We start from the raw sequence: 24,219 nt of genomic DNA, 5'->3' as shown, positions 1-24,219 counted from the left end.
CTACTTTTGCTCCTTAAAAACTGCTCTAAGTTCACTAATTAGACAGATATGATTTCAGAACAACTGTAATAGTTCAAAGTTGATGGCTCTTTCCTTCCTAAGGATATTAATGATAAATATACATATATATATCTAAGTATATGATACATAAAATATAATACTCTGTAGAATATAAGTAACTGTTAATTATATCAATGAACGTCTGTAAGAAATGTTGCAATGATTTCCCTAATGTTAAGAGTCTGGGGGAGGTAAATTTGTCTTCTAGGATTTCCTCCCCGGAGCTCAGAAATTTAGGTGTTGTTATAGCTCTCCTACACTCTCTTCACCCAATCCTGCCTTCCTGTTGGGGATCGGACCTCCCTATTGGCTATCTCATACCTGTAAACTGCCTGCTTTGTGACATCCCTCTCCTACCAAACCTACTACCACTTGGTAGAGTCTTGGGGTTTCTGTGGAGTTGTTTGTAAATAAATTTGGATCATCACAAGTGACCAGTGACCAGTAACCAGTGACCTTTGTACTGGACACATGCGCCGTTCAGCTGCAGCCACTCAGACATCCTCTAGTGTTGTCTCCTCATCCCTTGTATCTGCAGTTGATGTTTCCTCTTCTTCTCTGACCATGTCAGGTGAGAAAAGAAACTTTTGAAAGTTTTTCATTACATTTATTTTGCCCCTACATTTAGTAGTGGATTCAAAATAGCATGGAATAATGAGGGAAAGTATTGAACTAGAAGTCTGGAGACCTAAGTTCAGTTTTGATTTTGACATTTACTATCTGTGTGACTTTGGACAAATCACTGACGGTCTCACAAAGCGTGTTTTTTTTCCTTATCTGTTACATTAGAGAATAAAAAGTCAGGGAACAAAGTCAAGGCAGAAGAGAAGCCAATAATTCCCAAGACAAAGCGAAAGAAACACCAAACTGAGCTTACACAAGAGAGCTTTAAAAAGCCTCGAACCTCCCTAGCCACGCGCATGCTGGAGTCTGTGACGGTTTTTCATGCACTGGGGAAGAAGAATGATAAGAACACTGGGCTCTCTTCCTGTCGGGTCTTGGGAAATTCAATCAACCCTAAAGACCGCCAGCCACCCCCAGCGATCCAGCCATGGCGGCACACCCCACGTGAGGGTCAGGGTCCTGAGAAAACTCAAGGCCAAGCCCAGAAACCAGACAGCAGTGCTGAAAAAGAGTGTCCATCTCCATCCCAGTATGAGCTGCCTCCTCCTGGGAAGGTCAACTGGATGCCTCTGCCTTTTTCTGCCTGGGACAAGCCTCAAGCTCGACCTGCTCCTCGGAGGCCACAGTCTCTGGCCTCACATCGGCCTGCTGTGGCTGACCGTGCCCAGCCTGCTGCTACTAACCCAGCTCAACCTGCTGCAGTGAGTTCACCCCAGCCACCTCCTGCCTCTTTGCCAGGTCCCGCCAAACCAGCTCAGCCAACTGCGACCAACCCAACCCAACCGGGTTGGACCAACCATACCCAGCCTAGTGTCCGTCCGTCTGCTGCTCCGAGGCCTGCACCGTACAAAACTTCACCTTGCACTTCTCTCCAGCAGGAGCCTCTTCCCCCTGCTCTGACTAAGCGCCAGTCCTCACCGGAGCTCCAAACACCATTTCTATTCCAAGACTTCAGGAAGCACCAAATTCAGTGGAGGCAACCCAATGTTCCTGAGCCAGTAATGTCAACGCCCATCGAACAAGAGCAGAGGCCAGAGCGGGCGGCCATGAAGAGGCGGCTCAACAAGAACGTGAGAATGCTGCCAAATACACCTCTCTGGGGAAACTGACGTTTTTCATTGAGAGGGAAAAAGAAATGGAAATTGCTGACTACTACGGATACGTACAGTAAGAGCTGCTAGGATTGTTGGTGACACCTTGGGTACCACCTGTTCTTCCATATATAGATAAAGAAGATAGGTATAAATTTCTCTATTTTGATATATTTAAAAACAATAAAACTGAATAAATGTAATAGAATTAATAGATGAGTAATACATCTTTTGAATTTTGAAATGCTGCTAACTGTGGCGTGTTTTTGTTTGGACGGGTTTGCAATCAAAGTCTGCATGTGAAAGGAAGGGCTCAAAGTTGGATGGGAGAGGCAAGGAAAGGGGAAAAAATGGATAAAAACTGAGGAAAGAGGAAGGAACATGGCCCAGGGCTAGGAAGGCCAAAAGAGATTTATGGATTTATGAAAGGAAGCAGGAGTGAGGATGAAATGGCAGAAGTAAAAAGCAGGGCCAGAGGTCAGGGTTGAAAGAACAAAATTTGAGTAGAGTTGAAGATGACAGAAAATGAGTCTAGGTTTCCTAGGAGAAACAGAAAAAGTCTCTTGGGGAGGTTGGCCTTAAGTCTCACAACCACCATATAGGTATGTATGGAAAGAAGAGGTTCAGGACACATCTCTGAAAGGGTTGAGTTGCCTTATGCAGGTGTGACCATAGTGGGGGAATAGGGAAATCTACCAGAGAAGTGGCTCGGTCTCCGAGTTATCCTAGGGGCAGCTGACGACAGGGGCAGAGCCAAGGGAACTGCTGCATCAGGAGGCCCACCAGTAGGGCCTGGTATGTACATCACCATGTACTCAACACCTAAGCACCAGGGCAGCCAATGCACTACTCAGTTAATCCTGGCAACAACAGGCAAGGTCAGTATTCCTGTGCCACTTCACTTAGAGAGGTGCGGCAGAGGGCTGAGGTCACATCGCATGTGGAGGTACAAGGCCTCAATTGGAGGCCCAAATGCCTCCGAAGTCCTCAGTATTTGCAAGTGCCCGCAGGTGGCCAACCTGGCTTTCAGAGCACAGCATCCTGAGGTTACTGGTGGATGAGATTAAACTTCTGGACGGGCCTAAATATGAACTTGAGGGGCTTCCTCCATGGACCAGGGCACGTGCTGCCTCCTGTAAACATCACCATCAGCTGAAACGCACGAGAACAATGCGAGGGAAGCGGCCACTCTCACGGGTGAGAGTGGTGGGGGCACACACACTGGGCAGCCGCTCCAACAGCCATAGGACGCAGGCGCCCACTGTCTCAGGGGCTCCCTGTGAGGCCTCGTGGGGCAGCTCGAGGGACTGAGGATGGGAGAGAGCAGCAGGGGTGGGCGTCAAAAGGAATGCAGTGGGGAGAAGGGAGAGATGGAGACAGTGGATAGGAACTATGGGAACTCTGGCAATTTTCATTTTCAAAATTATTTTTTGAGATGTCATTCACATGCCATAAAATTCACCTTCTGAAACTGCAAATTCAGTGTCATTTCGTACATTCACAAGCCTATGCAACCATCACCATCATCTAACCCATCATGTTTTCATCACCCGAAAAAGAAGCCCCCGTAACCATCAGCAGGCCCTCTTCATCCCCTCCTCCTTCCATCCCTGCAACCATTCATTTGCTTTCTGTCACTACGGTTTTGCCTTTTCTGGACATTTCATGAAATAATACAAATGTGACCATTTTTCTGGCTTCCTTCCATTAGCAAAATGTTTTCAAGTTCATCCATGTCGTGGCATGTGTCATTACGTCATTCCTTTTTATGACTGTATAATATTTCACATATACACCACATTTAAAACGTTCATTCAGGGCTTCCCTGGTGGCGCAGTGGTTGAGAGTCCGCCTGCCGATGCAGGCGACACGGGTTCGTGCCCCGGTCCAGGAAGATCCCACCTGCCGTGGAGCGGCTGGGCCCGTGAGCCATGGCCACTGAGCCTGTGCGTCCGGAGCCTGCGCTCCGCAATGGGAGAGGCCACAGCAGTGAGAGGCCCGCGTAACAAAAAAAAAAAAAAAAAAAAAAAAAAAAACATTCATTCATCCACTGATGGGCATTTGGGTTTTTTTCACTAATAATCTCCATTTATTGAGAGTTTACTCTGTGCCAGGCAGCACCAGGCTAAGTTACTAAGACCTTACTTCACAGATGAAAAGAGGCTTGGAGAGTGTGAAGAGTTTGTTCAAGATTAACAGGTAGCAACCTGGGGAACTGGGGTTTGAACTCAGGCAAACTTCAGAGTTAATAGATGCACGTGACAGAACTTTAGAAAAGGTACACGGGAATTCAATGAAAAGTCACCCTTTTCCCCACGTTCCCCAGCCACACGTTTCCCTCCTCAGAGACATCTGCTTTTGTCGTGCTGTGGATCCTTCCAAAGAAATATTTATACCCCAGCATGTATGTAATCACAACTGATTGACTAATCTGTCCCACTAATTTTAAATGTCACTTTTATGGTATAATAGATTCTTATACCAATTTATATTACTCTTTTCAGTGCTGTCCTGACTCTTCTTTGCCTATCTTTTATCTTTGCCATTTCTCTAAAAAATTTTTTATCTTCTTTTTGATTAAAAAAATTCCTTTTCTTCTTTGTTTCTCTTAAGGCATTATGCATTAAGTTCATTCAATCGTATTATTTTATTTAATTTATTTAATTAATTTATTTATTTTTGGCAGTGTCGAGTATTAGGTGCAGCACACAGGCTCTTCGTTGCAGTGCATGGGGTCTTCCCTGTGCCTCGTGGGCTCTCTAGTTGTGGCGCGTGGGCTCCAGAGCACATGGGCTCAGTAGTTGCGGCGTGCGGGCTTAGTTGCCCTGCAGCATGTAGGATCTCAGTTCCCCAACCAGGGATCGAACGTGTATTCCCTGCACTGGAAGGCAGATTTTTAACCACTGGACAACCAGGGAAGTACCCACTCTTATATTATTTTAAATTTAGTCTTCATTTCTGAATTTTTTTCTTTTATTTTGAATTCTGTCCTGAGTTCTATCATCTTACCTAATTCTGGTTTATGCTGTTCTTTCATCTTTTTTTTTTATTATGGTAAAATACACATAAAACAAAATTTAGTATTTCAACCATTTTCACGTATACAATTCAGTGCCATTAAATACATTCACAGTGCTGTGCAAACATCACCACTCACCAAATTCAAAATAATTATGTCAAAGAAGATTGAGCAGGACCTCAGAAGGATGGAGGCAGCTGCATAGTGTCTGAATCTCTCCAATCCCTTACATGGAAGAAGATCAACTAAAACCAAACACCCATAGGTGGCATTTATCAGCATTTACCATTTCCAGAACTTTTTCGCCAACCCAAACAGCGACTCTATAGCCATTAAACAATAACTTCCCATTCCCTCCTCGATCCATGTTCTTTCAACTTTTGCATTCTTTTTCCTCACATCTTTTCAAAGGCCACTCTGAAAGGTTACAGTTTTCATCTGGTTTGTTGACCTGTCTTTTCCAACTTGATTTTATTGTCTGAAGAGATGCTATTCTGCTCCTTATTCTCTTTTTTCTTTCACTACGTCTGTATGGGATTTGATCCCAATCCTTTTCTGTGATTGATTTTTGGATGAAAAGAAGTTTTAAAGCACTTTGAAACGGAGGTGTGAGGCCATGTGGAAACACGTTCTTCATGGCTGTTCCATCAATGCTTCAGTTATACTGTTTTGGAATAACTGTTTTCCAGGAGGCACAAACCAGTGGGCTTTATCATTGGACAGAGTGCAGAGAAAGGACCCCACGGAAGCTGACCACCTTAGCAAAAATGATGTAGTTATGATTTCACCCAAGATTGGTCACAAATCAGCCTGGGAAACTCAATGAACCAGAGACAAGGTATAATGCCATCTCTCCTTCTCTCTGCCTCAGCTCTCAAGGATGGGTCACCTACATGTTAGCAGTAATTATTATTTGGTTTCTGTTCATAATTACCATCAGAAGACACAGCACTTATGGGCCCAATTACACATCCCAGCTACACACCATTCTTCTTCACTGTGGCTTCCTGTCCACCAGCAGGAACTTGATTTATATTTGTTCTCCCTTCACCACAGCCCAGGAATTTTTGTGACTGACTCTCAGTCTCACCAGAATCTGTAGCTCTCACTCTGCCCCAACATCCCACCCCATCATTTGCTCCCTGAAGTGTACTCTAGAAATTTAGGTAAACTGGATAATTTACCACTGTTCACCATCTCTTATGAAACCAGAAAAAAAGCAGCTTTCTTATGGAATGATGGACAACTTGTAAAGATAAAACACCAGTCTGCAGGAGAAAGGAAAGAAGAGAATGATGGAAATACCTTCTGGAAAACTATTTTTACATGATGTTTTGTTTGTTCCTGATAAATAAATTGAAATCTTCTAAACATTAAAACAAATTCTAAACCACTACATTCAATAATACAGGAATATAACTTTTTAAAAGAATATTCTTTGGCTGCACAGCATTTGGGACCTTAGCTCCCCAACTAGGGATTGAACCCACGCCTGCTGCACTGGAAGAGCAGAGTCTGAACCACTGGACCACCAGGGAAGTCCCAGGAATAAAAGGAAAAGTTATAAATGCCTTGGTTATACGAACTGGAGATATTTAGTAAGAAGTCATGTATTTTAAATGACTTGGAGCTTTAAAGAAAGGAAGAAAGAAGGAAGGAAGGAAGGAAGGAAGGAAGGAAGGAAGGAAGGAAAGAAAGAAGGAAGGCATAAAGAAAAAGGGGATTCCTTGGTGAAGTGGATATAATATCAAAAATCAGTAAATTAATTTTAAAAATGTTAAAAAGAAAAAAAATGCTGAAATCCACTGACTAATTATTCAGGCTGTTGTATCTCGCTATTTCCAGATACATCCCTTTATAAACTTTTGGTAAAAGTTTATGTTATGTCAGGACAAATGGATTACAAACTTTTCTCTTTTTCCAAAATTTGAGAAATTCCCCTACACTTCTACCTTCAAATTTTATAAACAGGGAAAAGTAGTGACAACCCTTATACTTACATTTAATTACATCATCTGGTCACATGCCTTCTGTATCAATCAAATATCTACAAAACAACAAAATTCGAGCCATTTGTAAATAAAAAGAAAAGAAACTCAAGTTTTTGCAAAAAAGGTCCAATTTCTCCTAAGAAAATATCAGCACATCTAATCAATAATTATTAAAGAATGATATATACCATGACTACAAAAAGGCTTTATTCCAAGGATGCAAGGATAATGCAACTTTAGACAATCTATTAATATAATTATTTACATTAATACAATTTAATTAATAAATGAAAGAGAATAAACTACAGGACCAAACTGGCAGATGTTAAAAAGTTATCTGATAACATACAACACTCAGTTTTAGTCAAAATGCTTTGTACACTCAAAACAGGAGACTTAATATGACAGAGTATTCATCAAGAAGCAACAAATAACAAAAAACAAATTAGGATCAATATTAGCATCATATCTAAAAAACCCTATCTAACCAACCATAGGAGCCAGAAGCTTAGGAATCACCGTCACTGACAGCTATTTCTCCCTCATCCTCATCCTCAACCCACCACCAGTGTTAACAATGATACTGCCTACATACCTCTAGCATCTGTCCACATCTTTCCACCAAAATGACCATCATAACCCTGGTCCAAGCCACCATTATGCCCAATTTCTACAAAAGTCTCCTAACTTGTATCCTCGCTTCCACTCTTTCTCCCCGCAGTGTATTCTCCACTCGGTAGCAAAACGACAGGTTGAAAGTGCAATTGGGTATGTTCCACACACTCACCTTCCACAAGAAAGTTCAATGGTTTTCTATTCCTCTTAAAGTCTGAAACCTTAAACAAGCCTGCACGATCGAGCTCCTACCCACACTTGCAGCTCCATCATCATGACATGCTCCCCCAACAGCCCCACCTCCCTGGCCAGTTCCTCCCACACAGCATATGCTTTCCTCTTATAGGGTCTTGTGCTATTCCTTATGCTCAGAAATCTCTCTCAAACGTCCCTATCTGGTTAATACCTACTCATCCTTCAGATATCAGCTGAAACATCCCTGAATAAACCTTCTCTAAACTCCATGATGAGATCAAATGCTCCCTAAAATATGCTCTCATGGTACCATGTCCCTCTCCTTGGCACTTGTCAGAGTTGTAATTCGACATGCAGAGTATGATTCTTGACTATCTATTCCCTCTCTGCACTGTTAGAATTCACAAAGGGCAGGTCAAGTCTCTTCACTCACAGAATTTCACAAGTCGTTTTGCTAGCACCCACCACAGTGCTTAAACATAACAGATGCTCAATAAGTATTTCCTGCATGAACAACCATAAATTGGTACAGGGTAGCAACATCCACAAAAGGCATAAGGGCATAAACTCTTTGATGCAGAAGTCCAATTCTGAGTGAAGTTAACTGAGACAAAGCATATATATTCAAAGATGTTCACACAGGAATGTTCATTACTTGGATGTTTTATAACATCAAAAACTTCTGACTTTTATATGTTCATCAATAAGCAAAGGAACAATGCAGCCTTAAAAAATAAACAAATGAGACCTAATGAAACTTAAAAGCTTTTGCACAGCAGAGGAAACTATGAACAAGACCACAAGACAACTCTCAGAATGGGAGAAAATATTTGCAAATGAATCAACAAAGGATTAATCTCCCAAATATATGCAGCTCACTATTAAAAAAACAAACAACCCAATCAAAAAATGGGCAGAAGACCTAACTAGACATTTCTCCAAAGAAGACATACAGATGGCCAAGAGGCACATGAAAAGCTGCTCAACAATCACTCATTACTAAAGGAATGCAAATCAAAACTACAATGAGGTATCACCTCACACCGGTTAGAATGGGCATCGTCAGAAAATCTACAAACAACAAATGCTGGAGAGGGTGTGAGGAAAGGGAACCCTCTTGCACTGCTGGTGGGAATGTAATCTGATACAGCCACTATGGAGAACACTATGGAGGTTCCTTAAAAACTAAAAATAGAATTACCATAGGATCCAGCAATCCCACTACTGGGCATATACCCAGAGAAAACCATAATTCAAAAAGACATATGCACCCCATTGTTCATTGCAGCACTATTCACAATAGCTAGGTCATGGAAGCAACCTAAATGCCCATCGACAGATGAAAGGACAAAGAAGATGTGGTACATATACACAATGGAATATTACTCAGCGATAAAAAAGAACGAAATTGGGGCTTCTCTGGTGGCGCAGTGGTTGAGAGTCCGCCTGCCGATGCAGGGGACACGGGTTCCTGTCCCAGTCTGGGAGGATCCCTGATGCACAGAGCGGCTGGGCCTGTGAGCCATGGCCGCTGAGTCTGTGCGTCTGGAGCCTGTGCTCCGCAACGGGAGAGGCAACAACAGTGAGAGGCCCGCGTACCACAAAAAAAAAGAATGAAATTGGGTCATTTGTAGAGATGTGGATGGACCTAGAGACTGTCATACAGAGTGAAGTAAGTCAGAAAGAGAAAAACAAATATTGTATATTAATGCATATATGTGGAATCTAGAAAAATGGTACAGGTGAACTGGTTTGCAAGGCAGAAAAGAGACTCAGATGTAGAGAACAAACGTATGGACACCAAGGGGGGAAAGTGGGGCAAGGTGGGGGTCGGTGGTGGTGAGATGAAATGGGAGATTGGGATTGACATATATACACTAATATGTATAAAATAGATAACTAATAAGAACCTGCTGTATAAAAAATAAATAAGTTTTAAAAATTCAAAAATAAATAAATAAAATTAATTAGTTAATTAATTATTTTTAAAAAAAGAATGAGGGGCTTCCCTGGTGGCGCAGTGGTTGAGAATCCGCCTGCCGATGCAGGAGACACGGGTTCGTGCCCTGGTCCGGGAAGATCCCACATGCCGCGGAGCAACTGAGCCCGTGAGCCATGGCCGCTGGGCCTGCGCGTCCGGAGCCTGTGCTCCGCAACGGGAGAGGCCACAACAGTGAGAGGCCCGCATACCGCAAAAAAAAAAAAAAAAAAAAAAGAATGAGGTTGGAAGACTGTCAAAACAGCACACAACAGATCACACACTCAAGCCCCGGAAGATGGGGAACTGCCTTAATTCCCCCACTTCGGATCACATCTCCATGCCTCACAAGTCTCAGTCTGACTGGGCTAGCTTTGGCAAGGGGACGGAGCTGGATCAGGAGCCGCTACTGCCATATCTGGATCAAGTTCCAGTTTGGGTCTATCATCCAACACCTAGCCAGACATGCCTAGCCACTCAGCTGAGAGGAACAAATTAGGATAGCTCAAAGAATAGGCCTCATACAGCATCAGCCTGAAGGAGTTTATGACCCTGGAAGAAATGGATCAGAAGAAAGGATCCGGGGGACTTCCCTGGTGGTGCAGTGGGTAAAGACTCCACACTCCCAAGCAGGGGGCCCGGGTTCATTCCCTGGTCAGGGAACTAGATCCCACAGGCATGCCGCAACTAAGAGTTTGCATGCCACAACTAAGGAGCCCACCGGCTGCAAGTAAGACACGGTGCAAACAAATTAATTAATCAAATAAAACAAATATTTTTTTTAAAGATCTGGGAGTGTGGGATCTGTATGATGGACTTTGTTTATGCAAACCCAATTTGATTACTGCTGTGTACGCAGATCACCTGGGCTGTACAGGTGACTGGCTGATGAGACCCTTCACGTGCCCCTCCTGCATGGAGACAGTTGATGCAGCACTGCTTCTGTCCTACGAGACTAACTGAGCCAGTGTCTCTCACCTGACTTCAAGCGAACTATCATTTTTGCTGGTTTTGATCTTTTGTCGTTGAGCCCAAAGGGCCAGGGATTGGGAATTAAGATCATGCATGAAAGTTTCCTAAAAATTCCTGAACGGTTGCAGATGTTGGGGAAAAGTATGTGATATTTTAGAAATTTAGGGGGAAAAGTAGGATGCTATTTTTATGTAAAGCCTTCACCCAGTGTTTAAAAATATAATTGTATTTAGATCTTGTTATTGCTCCAGTACATAGGAATTGTGTAAAGTGTTACAGCAGCTACATATGTTTAACTTGTGTGTCGAAGATTAGAATAAAGATAGTGGTTGTTTTTCCTAAGTGAGATAACTTTCTTCTTCCCCCTACCCAAATTCCTTTCTGAAGTTACTGGCATTTGGGTCAAGGTTTTATTTAAAGCTACATTTTACAACACTGGCACAAAAAAACTAGTTTTATGCTTGTTTGTATACTTCTTTTTTTTGAATAAACATAGAGCATTTATTTTTTACTTTATAGGAACTCCACAAGTTAAGGTCCCATTGTTCTTTGGCTGTGATTGTTGTTACTATTGAGGTTGCTGTTTTCTGTCTTTGCTGGTTCTTTCTAATCTACCATTTGCCATTATTGGCATATGATCATCTCAGGGTCACAAGATGGCTGCTGTAAAACCAAGAATCATATTCTCACAAAACAAGGAGGGAGCAGAAAAAGAGTCTGAATACTCATTTTCCAAATGCATATTATTTATCTTTTTTCAGAGAAAAATATCATTCTCATAAGAACAATAACAGCCTTCCCCTAATTACTCATTTGCCAAAACAGATTGATATGACCATTCATAAGACAATTCATGGCAAAGAGGGATAGGATAATGATTGTCTCAGCCTAAGAAGGATTTATCCACTGAAGCTGAATGCTTCACTCCTCAAAAAATCATAAAGTTCTATGAGCAAGGAAGAACTACTAAGGAACTGTTAAAGTAAACCATTCAGAATTGTTTGTCCAAGACCATATGATTCTTTTTTTCCATTGGAAATGGAATTCATTGCCTTAGGTCTTCTTAAATAGTGTTCTCTTACTGTTGGGGCTGGCTCTGTGCTTGAAAACCAGTTTATTTATAACCTGTTACAAGTGCGATATCTACTGGCAGTTAAGAAAGGCAGAATTCAAAGTGATCTCCTAGCTTGTAAGCAAACCGAGATTCTTTGTCCCTCTTCTCATTAAAAAATGAGTTAATGTGTCCAGAAACTAACTCTAGTAAACGGGTTTAACATTACCCTTTCTTATGTGTTTCATCTAATTATTTTGGTTGTTAATATGGTGATAATTAAAAGTCAAGGTAAATTTTCCACATTAAGAATTCTGATTTATTGAGCTTGAATTATGCCACCATGCTTATGTAAAAATGAAAGAGGCACCATGGTTAAACTGAGAAAAGTTTCTCAGTTGTAACAATTTTGACTTATTCTTTCCTGTGACCTCCTTCCCTGTTGTCTTGAACCACAGCAAAAGGATACTGCATGTCTTCTTATTGTAGTGCTGAGCTTACTGAAGTCATATAAAACACATCTCAGTCTCTGTTTCTTAGAAGGAAAGTCCTACTAGGTGACTGACAATTCTAAGCAGGGAGAATGAAGATAAATGTGTTTCATGTTTTGCACACAAATGCAGAATTTGTATAATCACGACTTCACAGTTGTGATCTCAAAAAAGAAGGAATTTCTCCTTTATATTTTTCTTGCAATTAAGGTAAGAACACTCTGAATCTCTAAGCTTCTGAAGTGTTAGAAGTAGAGATGGTCTAGGAAAGATGGAGTTGTAATGTTTTACCCATTTAGCATGTGTGTATTATTCCTTATGTACTCGAAGGTGACATATTTGTTCAGCTCAGTGATACTACAGCTAAAAAAATCATTCATTACTACAAGGAGAAGCAATCTCAACCTAACAAATCAGAAGTGTTTCTTATTATTTTATATTGAGTTGAATATTTGACTCTTAACACTTTCTTACATACAAAACACAAGTCTCTTGAAGGGTTCTTCATAAGTTCATTATACAAGAATTTAGTATGTCATAAGCACTTAAAGATTTGACATTTAACTGTTCATTAATTTATATCCAACTACATAAAGCAAATTTGGAGGGAAAAATAATAATAAATAAATAAGAATGATGTCTCCAAATATTTTCCTAGGAAGATGTCCACCATATATTAAATTATAAACCAAAATGTCTGAATACTATACCATTCAATCACATGTACAGTCAGTTCTGTATATCCAACGGTTCCATATCCTGCAGATATGGAAGGCCAATTATACTACACCATTTTACATACGGGAGGTGAGCATCCGAGGATTTTGGTATCCATGGGGAGTCCTAAAACCAATCCTCCTGCAGATACCAAGGGAATATTGTATATGCTTACATCTGCATTTTTACATCTGAAAAAATATGTGCTAAATTATTACTGGTGGTCACCTCTGAGTAGGGCGCAAAATTGCCTTCCACTTCATACATTTCTCTGACTGCAGTTTTTGCATTCAGCTTACATTAGCTTACATTTCTATTGGAAACAGAACAATTTAAACACGGTCTGCCTCTTGGGGTTGGCAACTCACCTGCAGATGAGGTAGCCAGTCCTGTTTAAACCATGGGTACAGTGGACACCCATAAGTCTGTCTATAAAACAGGTGTCCCTGATCACCTACCACATGCCCTCACCTCTTCCTCTCGTTTTGTTATTTTCCAATGAATTTAGCACCACTTGACACTCCATATATTTACTTATTTATTTATCTCTCTCCCCCACTAGAACATAAAGTACGTAAGGGAAAGAACTTTGTTCTTTTCCTACTTTCCTACTTCCTAGAACAGTGCCTTCAACTTAGAAGGTGTTATACAAATATTTGCTGAAAATGAATGTATGAATTCTTTGCCCTTTCACACTACACTCTAGTCAAACCAGAGGCTGCCCCTCCAGAGCACAAGTTCAAGCCCTGTGCCTTCTGTACCTGTTCCCAATACCTGGGTTGTCCTTTCCTCATTCCGGCAAAATCCTCTTCCCCCAAACCCAGCTCAAATGATGTCTCCTCGGTAAGGCCTTCCTCGATTTTTCCTCTAGTTTCCTGCTGCACTTGATTCTTTTATGATAAGTAACCCATTTATAGTCACTACATGTTTACCTTCGTAGATAACTGTAAGTTGCTACTGAACAAAGACTTCTAGTCACCTCTGTATCCACGTGCCCTAACAACAAACTTATAAGGCTCTCGGTGTTTACTAAAACAATTTATTTTCTGAGTCTCTACCAATTCTAGGGAGTGGATAGTAGAGTCTCCTCCTCATTATCAGTGAGGCTGGCATCTGTGGGAGGGGCTTAGAGCAGAGGAAACCACCAACGGATCATAACTAAGGTCCTGAGACTGCAATGGCAGAGAGCATGGTGAAGTTAGCCCACTGCATGCAGAACACCCACACACGAGTCAGCATATGCAATGGACTACACTTGGTATAACATGTGAACAATCAAGGTTTACAAACGTGTTCTCAGGCACTCGTAAGGATCTTCTAGCCCACGCGGAACAGACAGAACACACACAAAGGAGCCTGGAGGAAGTAAGAAGTCCAGCAGCTGTATCCTAACATCCTAAGGGGTAACATTTCTGTGACTACAGTTTACACAAATCAGATAATTTGCCTCCTTTCTTGACACCCTGGTTATCACAGGCAAGGACAAGCCTCTCAAGTTTTAAAGCTAAAGTACAGGGAAGATCTGTGTATAGGTCTAAAGATGTTTAAGAGCTAGTACCTGCATTAAGCAACCAGGTTACAGAATGAAAATTTATCTTGAAATTCCAGTGTCTCCTTCTCTCTCTCAACTCCTATCCCCTATCTTCCCACCTCCATCTCTATTCCTTCTCCCCTACTCCCTGTTTTATGTATATATGTGTATCATTTTATAAATACATGGAATATGTACTGTCTGTCAGGTTTATTTAATAAAGTGCACACTCCTCAGGCTAAATTTAGAAAGAGGACAAGATGAACACATTCTCCTGTGGGTCACTGGTGTTCCACAGACGAAAGGTTCCTCAGTCTGAAAACACGGCAAATACCATGTTCCTTCTGACAGTTAGATGCTAGAAAAAGGCAGGCGGATCCTTACAATTCAGACGCTATTAAGACCTACTAACAACAGAGTAGATCTTAAAGCAGAAACAAGAAAACACCAGCCTTCTAAGCTCTTCCTGTCTGAAGATACGTACAAGAGGTGGCAGTGTTCTCCCTCACTTGCACCCAAAGGGTAAAAGCAGCAAAAATATCTTAAACACATATGAATACGAAGCCACTCTTCTGGTCCACTCTCTTTTGTTTTGCTTCTAGGGATGTGTCCCACGCCGAACCTTTGCTTTTTCTTTTCTCTTTTATATACGCTAAGAACCTGAGAGGCTTAACCTTTTCTTCCACATCTCAACCAATAAATAGGACAAAAGAACATTTTTATCTTTTTATGTATTTTCCATTCAAATTTTTTAAAAAGAGTAAGTAAGCTACTTCAGTTCATACTTCTCACACAAGTCACCTTCCAAACTAAACTAAGTTGTTTGTGACCATAAACAGGAAAAACACCATACCCTATCAGCACCTTCAGACATTTCCACCTTAATGTTACCAAACACAACAGGCCTAATGTCAGAACTATTAAAAATGTTAAAAATCCCCAACCCCACTCAAAATGCATACCAAAGTTCAGGTAAAGGAAAAAAAAACAGAAACAACTCACCATTATCTTTATTTTCTTTCAAAAACCCATTAACAGCACATGGGAATTTAAAAATAGTGTCATCATCTGGCACCTGATGCCCAATTGTACAAATTCTTAAATAACGAATAGTTTCTGGTAAGTCCTATAAGGCAAAACCATGAAAATATGTATTACTTCATTTGTCAGGAAAGAATAAAAATTTAATTAGAGAAGGCAGAATATAAACCAAAAGAGTACATTAAACTTAGTATGTCAGTCATTCTGATGAGAGCCATTTTTTCCAAAGCTGCTTTAACCAGTAAGTATCACTTGATTTTCATTAAAACTGCAGAATGGACAGTTACTAGGCATGCAAAAGGAAAAGCAAATCTATGTGAATGAATGCACATGTAACTCAAAAGGATATAAACAGTTCCACCTACATTTATGTTCTATCTTATATTTCAAGGGCCACAAAGCGGCTGTGATTTAAGTAGAATAGTAGAATAGAGTCAGAAGAACTTGGATTCGAAATAGGAAATAGAGCAAATTTCAGGCATTGTTGAGAACTGGTATTCTCGGGGTGGGAGAAAGTAGACTATCAATAGAAGACACAAAAGGATAAGTGAAAATTCTGTAGTTCTGAATTTAAATGGAAAGTAGCAGTATGTACCTATGACATATTTTATATTAATAACAAACATACATATCTCCCAGCTCTGACCACTGAAAAAGTCTAGAAACAACTGATGTCATATCAAAAGGACTCAGGAGTCTCTGAGAAGCTCCAACTAGCCAAAAACAGGGCCTCATTCAGAATAATAACTGTAATGGAGTCCACGGTGATATGAATAAATACATTTTAAAAGATTGGTCACCACTGGAGGATATTTGTCAATCAACTCATTACTTTGAAAACTGTTAAATAAAAGAAGAGGGCTTCCCTGGCGGCGCAGTGGTTGAGAGTCCGCCTGCTGATGCAGCGGACACGGGTTCGTGCACCGGTCCGGGAAGATCCCACATGCCGCGGAACGACTAGACCCCGTGAGCCCGGTCGGGAGCCTGTGCTCCACAACGGGAGGGGCCACCGCGGTGAGAGGCCTGCGTACTGGAAAAAAAAAAAGAGGGAATTATGCCTCTACAACTGGGCAACCAAGTAGTTGATGAACGGAATCTTCTCCTGATAGAAATATACCCAGCTAATAAGTGAAAAAAGAACAACAGAATTCACCAGTTTTTGAAGCCTCAACTGAATTAATGGATGGAGGTATGAATCATCTGTGACTGCTAATATCACAGAAAGAGACAATTATATGTCTCCATGGAAGAACACATCACCACCTATGAAACTGTCTTGCCAGAACAAAACATGCAAGCTTCATTCTGATCAACGACCAATTTACAGGAAATAAAAGGATGGAAGGTTACGTTAACAACACATGGAATGTAATCAACAAATCTAGATGGGACAAATTACCTGGTTTCTTTAAAGATAAAATTCAAGGAGGAAAAAAAAAGTGAGAGAGACATGGAGGGAGAACCTATAGATTAACTAAGACCTCAGAGACCTAACAATCAACGGCAAAGTGAGGACCTTATTTGGATCTAATTCAAAATTCTTAAAAACAACTTTTTATGACATTTAGGAGACAACTGCAAATTTGAGCACTCACTGGGTATGTAATATTAAAAATGATATTAAGGAATACAAGTCCTATATTTTAAATATACATACCAAAAATGTATACGTGTAATTACATGTTGTCTTGGAGCTGCTTCAAGATACTATGGAATAGGGTGAAACAGGTGGGGGTATAGATAAAATGTGACAGCCATCAGTTGGTAAATATTAAAGCTGGATGAGTTCATGGGTATACAAGGAACATTCACAGTATTTTGTATACTTTTGTAGATGTTTAAAATTTGTGATCATTGTTTAAAAACAAGATGACCCTGTAGAAAACAGTTTGGAAGTGGCTCAAAGGTTGAACGTAGAGCTACCATATGATACAACAACTCTGCTACTACCTACACTGCATATCTAAGAGAACTGAAAGCAGGGATTTGAACAAATATCTGTACACCAATGATCATAGCAGGCTGATTCACAATAATTACACGGTGGCAACAACCCAAGTGTCAATCAACCAATGAATAACAAACTACATTATACACACAGTGGGATTTATTACGCCAAAAAAGGAATGGCGTTTTGTTCCATGCTATAAGATGGATGAACCTTGAAGACACTAGGTTTAGTGAAATAAGCCAGACATAGAAGGACAAACATTGTAGATTCCACTTACACGAGGTACCTAGAACAGGCAAATTCATAGAGACAGAAAATGGAATAGAGGTTACCAAGGGCTGGTGGGAGGAAAAACGGGGTGCTTACTGTTTGATGGTTACAGAGTTTTTGTTGAGGATGATGTAAAAGTTTTGGTTATACACAGTGGTGATGGTTACACAACACTGTGACTGTAGTTAATGCCACTGAACTGCATATTTATAAATGGTTAAAATAAATAGGATTTACGTATATTTTACCACAAAAAAAGTAGAGGAATAACTGAGTTGAAATTTCAATTCTTCCTTTTCCGAGAGTCAGTTTCGTCATTTGTAAAATTAGTAATTGTAGTTGTCTATCCTCTGAGCTTAGTGCAGAGTAAGCACTCAGTAGGAGATATCAGTACTACTTCCACTTCAACAGCAAAGGATTCTTGTGAAGATTAGCTAAGTCAGTGGATATGAAACAACTTTCTAAATGGCAAACTGCTATACAAATATTAACAAACATTAGGTGTTACTGTCTCCCAAGGCCATGGAACAGGTCAGAAGAAGGATAATTCCTTTGCACTGGTATGTCCTACATGGGCCAAGAGAATATATGGGTTTCTGTACTGTATCAGAAGGTATTAGGAAAAGAAAGCATAAAACTTAGAGAACAATTGTCTTTTACTGTGATGCTTAAACATGCTCAGGCTACTGCTGAAAATAAGTGCTAAAGACATAATGGACATACCATTCTTTCCTTTCAGGCTACTACTATTCTTACTAAAATTTACTTCATTTTCAAAATATAGAACATGGAAGCTTATAGAATTTCTTAAGCATATCTAGAGTCTACTGCCAAATACGATAGTTCAATTCATATCTTTCATCTCATTTTGAAACAGGAATTAGAAATGTGTATTTAAGGAAACCACTAGCTTCCTGTTTTGAACCCATGAAAGAAGAACAGGATTCACCTTAGCATAAGATGATAAGTACTGAATTACTATGAATTATTACAGTATCAGAAAGAAGGTCATTTTCAATTACGGGTTCCATTTACCTCTGGCTTATAATAGCGGCGAGTATATGTTAAGTCAATAATCAGCCCAAGTTCTTCATTCTGTTCTTGGAGTTTGTTAAAAAAGATCCAAGCAGGAAAAACATTCTGGAGCAAGATTCATTTCAAAACTCTGTCAGAACGAATAAAATAAGAAAGAACATGTGTTTAAAATCCTTTATTATATTATCCATTTATTCAAACCCTGTGATGCTAACATATGAGATTCAAAGTAAAGTTTCCTGCTCTGGAATTTACAAGCGATATTACAATCCTTTCTTCCAGAGAGATTAGACACAAGAAAATAAGCTCACTTCTAGACATTTACTTCTATGTTTGTTTATTTCATGTTGGTCTCCTAACCAGACTGTAAACTCCCAGAAGGCAGGGACCACATCAATTTTGCCTACCACTGTATCGCCAGCTCCAAGCAGAGTGCCTGTAAATAGACACATAAACACTTCTTGAATATCTACCTATATGAAGGATGGCTTTCACTGCTAAATATTCTTTTATGTATTTGCCTTATTTATGTACTCTGTTCCATTGATCTGTTTGGTTATTCAAGTGCCAGCAACACACTTTTCTTTTTAAATTAGTAGACTACTTTTAGAGCACTTTGAGATTCACAGCAAAACTGAGTAAAAAGCACACAGTTCCCACTTATACCCTCTCTCCTTCACCCCACACAGCCTTCCCCATTATCGACGTGCCATACCAGTGTGCTTCATTTCTTAGAATTCGTGAACCAACACTGACACGTCATTATCAATCAAAGTCCATAGTTTATTGCATTCATGGTACAAGTAACTGACTATTTCTTTATTTCTAGTATAGTCATCCCCAAACATTTACATACTGAGATACATATTACTTTCTTATAAAGTATTTTCTTCTTTATTTATAGTTAGGGCATTCCATTGGGTTTTTTTTTACACTAAATACAAAAGTAGGATGTACTTATCTATGAATTCCATTTCTGGATACTAAAGGAGGTATTAAAAAGTATTTGCTATAAAAAGGGAAAATGGAGTACGACAGGGTTGAGAGCCAGGGCTCTATATGGTGAATTCAGATTTCTGGAAGCATATGGTATTAACTTTCACTTACCTTTTTTAAAGGAACTTTGAAAACAATGCAACGAGTCCCAGGCATCCGCTGTCCCACTGGGAGATACTCTTTCCACCTAATAATATATTGTTTGTTAGGCAAATTTTATCTTAGGCTGTCTCCCTGCATAGGATGAACGCGCCTTGAAAATGGAAAGCATATCCCTCTATACTAGGTCTCTCTCCTCTTTCTGCTTTGCATTGTGCTGCTCCACTTATTCACCCCCCCCAGTAATAACCTATACTTCCCTTGTTCCTGTTTTCCCGTCTTGAAAACAGATAAAAGGCAACTAAACAATGCAAAGGTCTCAACAAATAAGGGATATCTAAAACCAGAGACGCCCACAACTTCTGTATCCCTGATAAAACCTAGCCCGCTGTTGACTTCTAAGGAATCATGAATACATGCGTGTTGACTGAAATAGTTTAAACTCAATTCGTCCACTTCCCAGTTTATTTTTAGTCCTCATACAAATCCTGATAACAAAATTCCTTAATGCTAGGAATCACAGTGAAAACTAATATCTGAACTGAGTTCTGTAAGATGAGTTAGAACTAAGGTTAATTCAGTGTGTCTGAAGCATAGAAAGTGAGGACAAAAGTGGCACAAGATGGGGCTAGAGAAGCAGAGAGGATTCTAGACCACGCAGAGACTTGAAGGCCAACAGTTGGTTTTCTATTCTCAAAACAATGTTTTGGAGCGATGGTTATGAGCAATGCTCCAACTTGCTGTTAAGGTTTCTTGTGTGAAGAATGGACTGGAAGGAAACAAGAAATATGGACGCTAGTTAGGACCTAATTGCAACCGACAGGCAAGTTCAGTATTAGATGTTGAGGAAGAGTTGACAGATTCAAAAGAAATTCAGGAGATAAACTGAAGCGGGCTTTATGGGGTATGACATGGAGGAAAGGAAGGTCTTAGGGAATTAAAGGGTTTACTGCACACACGAGCAAAGTCTCCAAATTAATCATTTGAACGTACAGAGGTAGATCTCTCAAATGACACCGGTTAGGAAGCAACAGTACGCCCTTTATAATTCCTAGAGACAACACAGATCAACTGTTTCGATGGAAAATTCGGCGGTACCGGTGCGTTTTTTCACTCAAACTTACTTCCAGTTCCTCTTACTCACATTTTCTGTGCCAAAACAACACAGCTTGAGGAATTGAAGGGGATTCTATTTTGGTAATTAAGGAGTGTCCGCAACACTGACAGTCCCATCTTCAAAAGCAGTCCCTCTGCATTTTACCCGAGAAGCAATGACTAGAGCCTCCCTTTTAAAACGATGGGGGCAAATCAGAACATCACACACTGTCGCTTTCAGCTACTGTGAACTGAGCCGCGAGACGACCAAAATCCCCTAGCACAGCACGGACGCGGACGGGGCAGCGCGCGGGGCCAAGAGTGAGAGGAGACAGCACAAGAGACGAAGCCCAGGCCCTGGGGCTCTGAGCTCTACACGCAATGCCCACGGGCCAAGGCGTATTACCTTTCCGGGATGTCCTTTCCGCCCTTCCTCTTGGCCGATGAACGTCCGGCCGGAAAAGCCGCGATCCTGACTCCAGCGCTCACGGGCATGATGCCACTGGCTCATGTGACCCCCCAAGATGCCGCCCACCCAACGCCACGAATGACAAAGCCGCCAACCCGGCGACCCGGGTGCCAGAACAAGGCCCCGAACCACAGGCGCCTAGGCACAAACACACGCAGCTCGCGGACCGCCTTCTACTGCGCATGCGCCACTGCCAGTCGCGAGACGTCATCACACCGGCCGACTGAGACATTTGATTACTAGAGGACTCGGACGCCTGCAATTCCCTGCTAAGCCGGAGGATGGCAGGAGAGGTCTATTAGTTCGTGTGTGTATCCTTCGGAATTCCAGTCATAAGGGACCTGGAAAGTTGTCTCACTCTCCCAGATTCTTGTGTGGTTCTTTCAGATATTTCCCAAGTGCTTACATTCACACTTGTTGTATCTTGTATGTAAGTATTTGTACGTAATGGATATCCTGTATTTTATAGAAGAGCAGCATCCTATACATAGTCTACAATCTGTCTTGGATAGTGATTTTCCCAGTCAATTTATGTGTACATCCATTCTATTCTCTTTAATAGCTGCGTAACATTACATAATTTACATGGCCAGTCCAACATTCATGGACTTTTAGTTGTTTTCAGTTGGGGGTTTTTTGTTTGTTTTTGTCCTCTGTTACAGATAGGCTGCAATGTGAACATCTTTATACATGTATATAGCTATATATAAATTTCTAGACATAGAATTTCTGGAATGAAAGAGATGCAAACATAAAATATTGAAAGATTTTCAATCAATCTAATCTGCCTAATCAACCTTCGAAAATATTCTATCAACTTATACTCCAGTCACAGTGAAACATTTATTGGCTTCCTATTATATGCCTGGTAGCATTCAGGAGGTTGACAGTACATATTTACATTTTACAGAATACCAAAAAATGCCTGAGAGAGACAAGAGTGGAGCTAACGTATAACATTTGCTCACAGTATCAGGCATAGTGATCTGTACCCCTTAGAAAAACTATGAATCCTGCCACAAGTGGAACAGCAAAGAACAGCATGTCCTACAGTAGGGTCTGAAGGTATAATAGCATACTAAATTCCATTGTTATTTATAATAGGAAATGTTTTCTGTTAGTTTTACTTTTTAGTTTCTAATTTCTGAAAGTATCATACATACACTGTTAGTAACCTTCACAACCATTTGAGCTGGGTAAACGGAGTCAGGAAGGTCACAATTATTGAATGAGTGAATGAATGAGTAAGAAGGTCACTAGCTTCAACGTATCTGGGACAGTCATCGTCTAACCAAGTTTCAATCCACAAGCATTTATTTACAATTCTGAAAACTTCCACATAATTACAAATGGGACAATATTAGTAAATTACTATTTGGATAAAGAAAAGATACATGTCAGCTCAACAGAGTTTACAAACTTACAATTAGGCACATTCAAGTTGGTGCTAAGTCATATAATATTCTTTTGCAATTTATGAAAAATATCCAATAGGCACGTACTGGCCAAAAAGTACAAATGATACAAATATCTACACACATGACAATGTACAAATTGTGACATAAATCTATCAGAAACTAGAAAATCTATGTGGGTCTTATAGCCAGCTTGCTAAAAGGTACAGGCTTTGGGGGGGAACGCCAAAAAATCCAGACCTGGCCATAACAGGGTTTCCAGAAAGTATGGGAACTAGCAAAGTGTAGGTCTCTGGATGGGAGTAGGTCCAACATGAGATAAAACAATGCCTTCATGGGTATGTAGTATGCTGGGATGGAAAATATAGGAGCAAAGGATGTTTGGAGAATCAGACAGCTAAGTATTTGACACTAACCAAATCTACCAGTATCTGAGAGGGCCTCAGGAACCATGCAAAGGTTTGAGGGATTCCAGTATTTAAATCAATCACAATGTCACAATCGGAAGAATTCAGGAGAGCCTCAGGGGTAGATGAACTGGGAATGTTACACCAAGACAGGTCTCGGTTAACCTGATGGGTTCAAAATGCAGGAAGTGGGTATACGGGACAAGACAATACCCTAAGTATCAGAATCAAGGTTTAGGTCAGGGTAGGGCCTGATGTTCCTTAGTGTTGAAATAGAGCTCTTTAGTTTCTTCCTCCTACATGTAAGATTCTTTTAGAGGTTAAGATGATGCTGAGCCTGCAAGCTAAAGTTAAATGGCTGGAACTAGGGAGAGAAAATAGGTTACATAGGCTCGGAACCAGCAAAAACTTAACTAAGGGTTTGCCTAAATCGAATTGAATGTTGGAACTGAATATTTTAACAGGTCAACATTTTACTGATACCAAAATGTGTCTTACCACGCTTCCCCCAATCTCACACCACCCACTCTAACCTGCAGTAGCTATGGGTCCCTTGATTTCCATGGAAGTAGAGAGAAATGAGATACTGATCTGGCTTGCAGGTATTTAGTAAGTTGTTAGCCTCACATCACATACTAGTATCATGTAAGTACCACCATGGGAAGGGAATTTGATTAGTATAACTTTTAACCTCCCTGCTCTTATATTCACTGACACTGGCTAGGTGAGGTGACCGACTTGACGGGCAAAGTTGGGGAGAATAACTGGCCATGCTTTGCTAAGCTCTTCTTTCCTTCATCTTGGGAGTGAGTCTGGTGAGAGGAGACAAAAGTTCTCTGCTCCACTGTGGACACGCCCCTCTCACATGGGTTTGCCGGGAACCACCTTGCTGCAACAAAGTGGGTAAGTCTGGATAATTCTAGCATTCAGTTGACAGACTCACTTGGTTATGTCGTGAAGCCCCATTTTCCAACACGGGCTCTAACAGTCAGAAGTGACATAGGGTGTGGGCTCCAGTGCAAAATGAAAATAGAGTGCCTCTTGTTGAAACTGCAAACAAAAAGTGTTGTTGAAAGTATTTACACTGGGGTGCATAGTGTCCTCCC

The 24,219-nt window shown here is 40.7% G+C and overlaps 2 pseudogenes; one reads left to right on the top strand and one right to left on the bottom strand.

The window, feature by feature from the left end:
- Positions 1–21,439, bottom strand: part of LOC131755466 (RNA/RNP complex-1-interacting phosphatase-like) — a 572,095-nt pseudogene extending 550,656 nt beyond the window's left edge.
- LOC131755491 (RING finger protein 11-like) lies at positions 9,872–10,536 on the top strand (annotated as a pseudogene).
- Positions 21,440–24,219: the final 2,780 nt, after the last annotated feature.

This window comes from Kogia breviceps, chromosome 4 (assembly GCF_026419965.1).
Source record: "Kogia breviceps isolate mKogBre1 chromosome 4, mKogBre1 haplotype 1, whole genome shotgun sequence".
In the NCBI taxonomy this organism is placed as follows: Eukaryota; Metazoa; Chordata; class Mammalia; order Artiodactyla; family Physeteridae; genus Kogia; species Kogia breviceps.
This window is presented reverse-complemented; position numbering and strand designations above follow the sequence as displayed.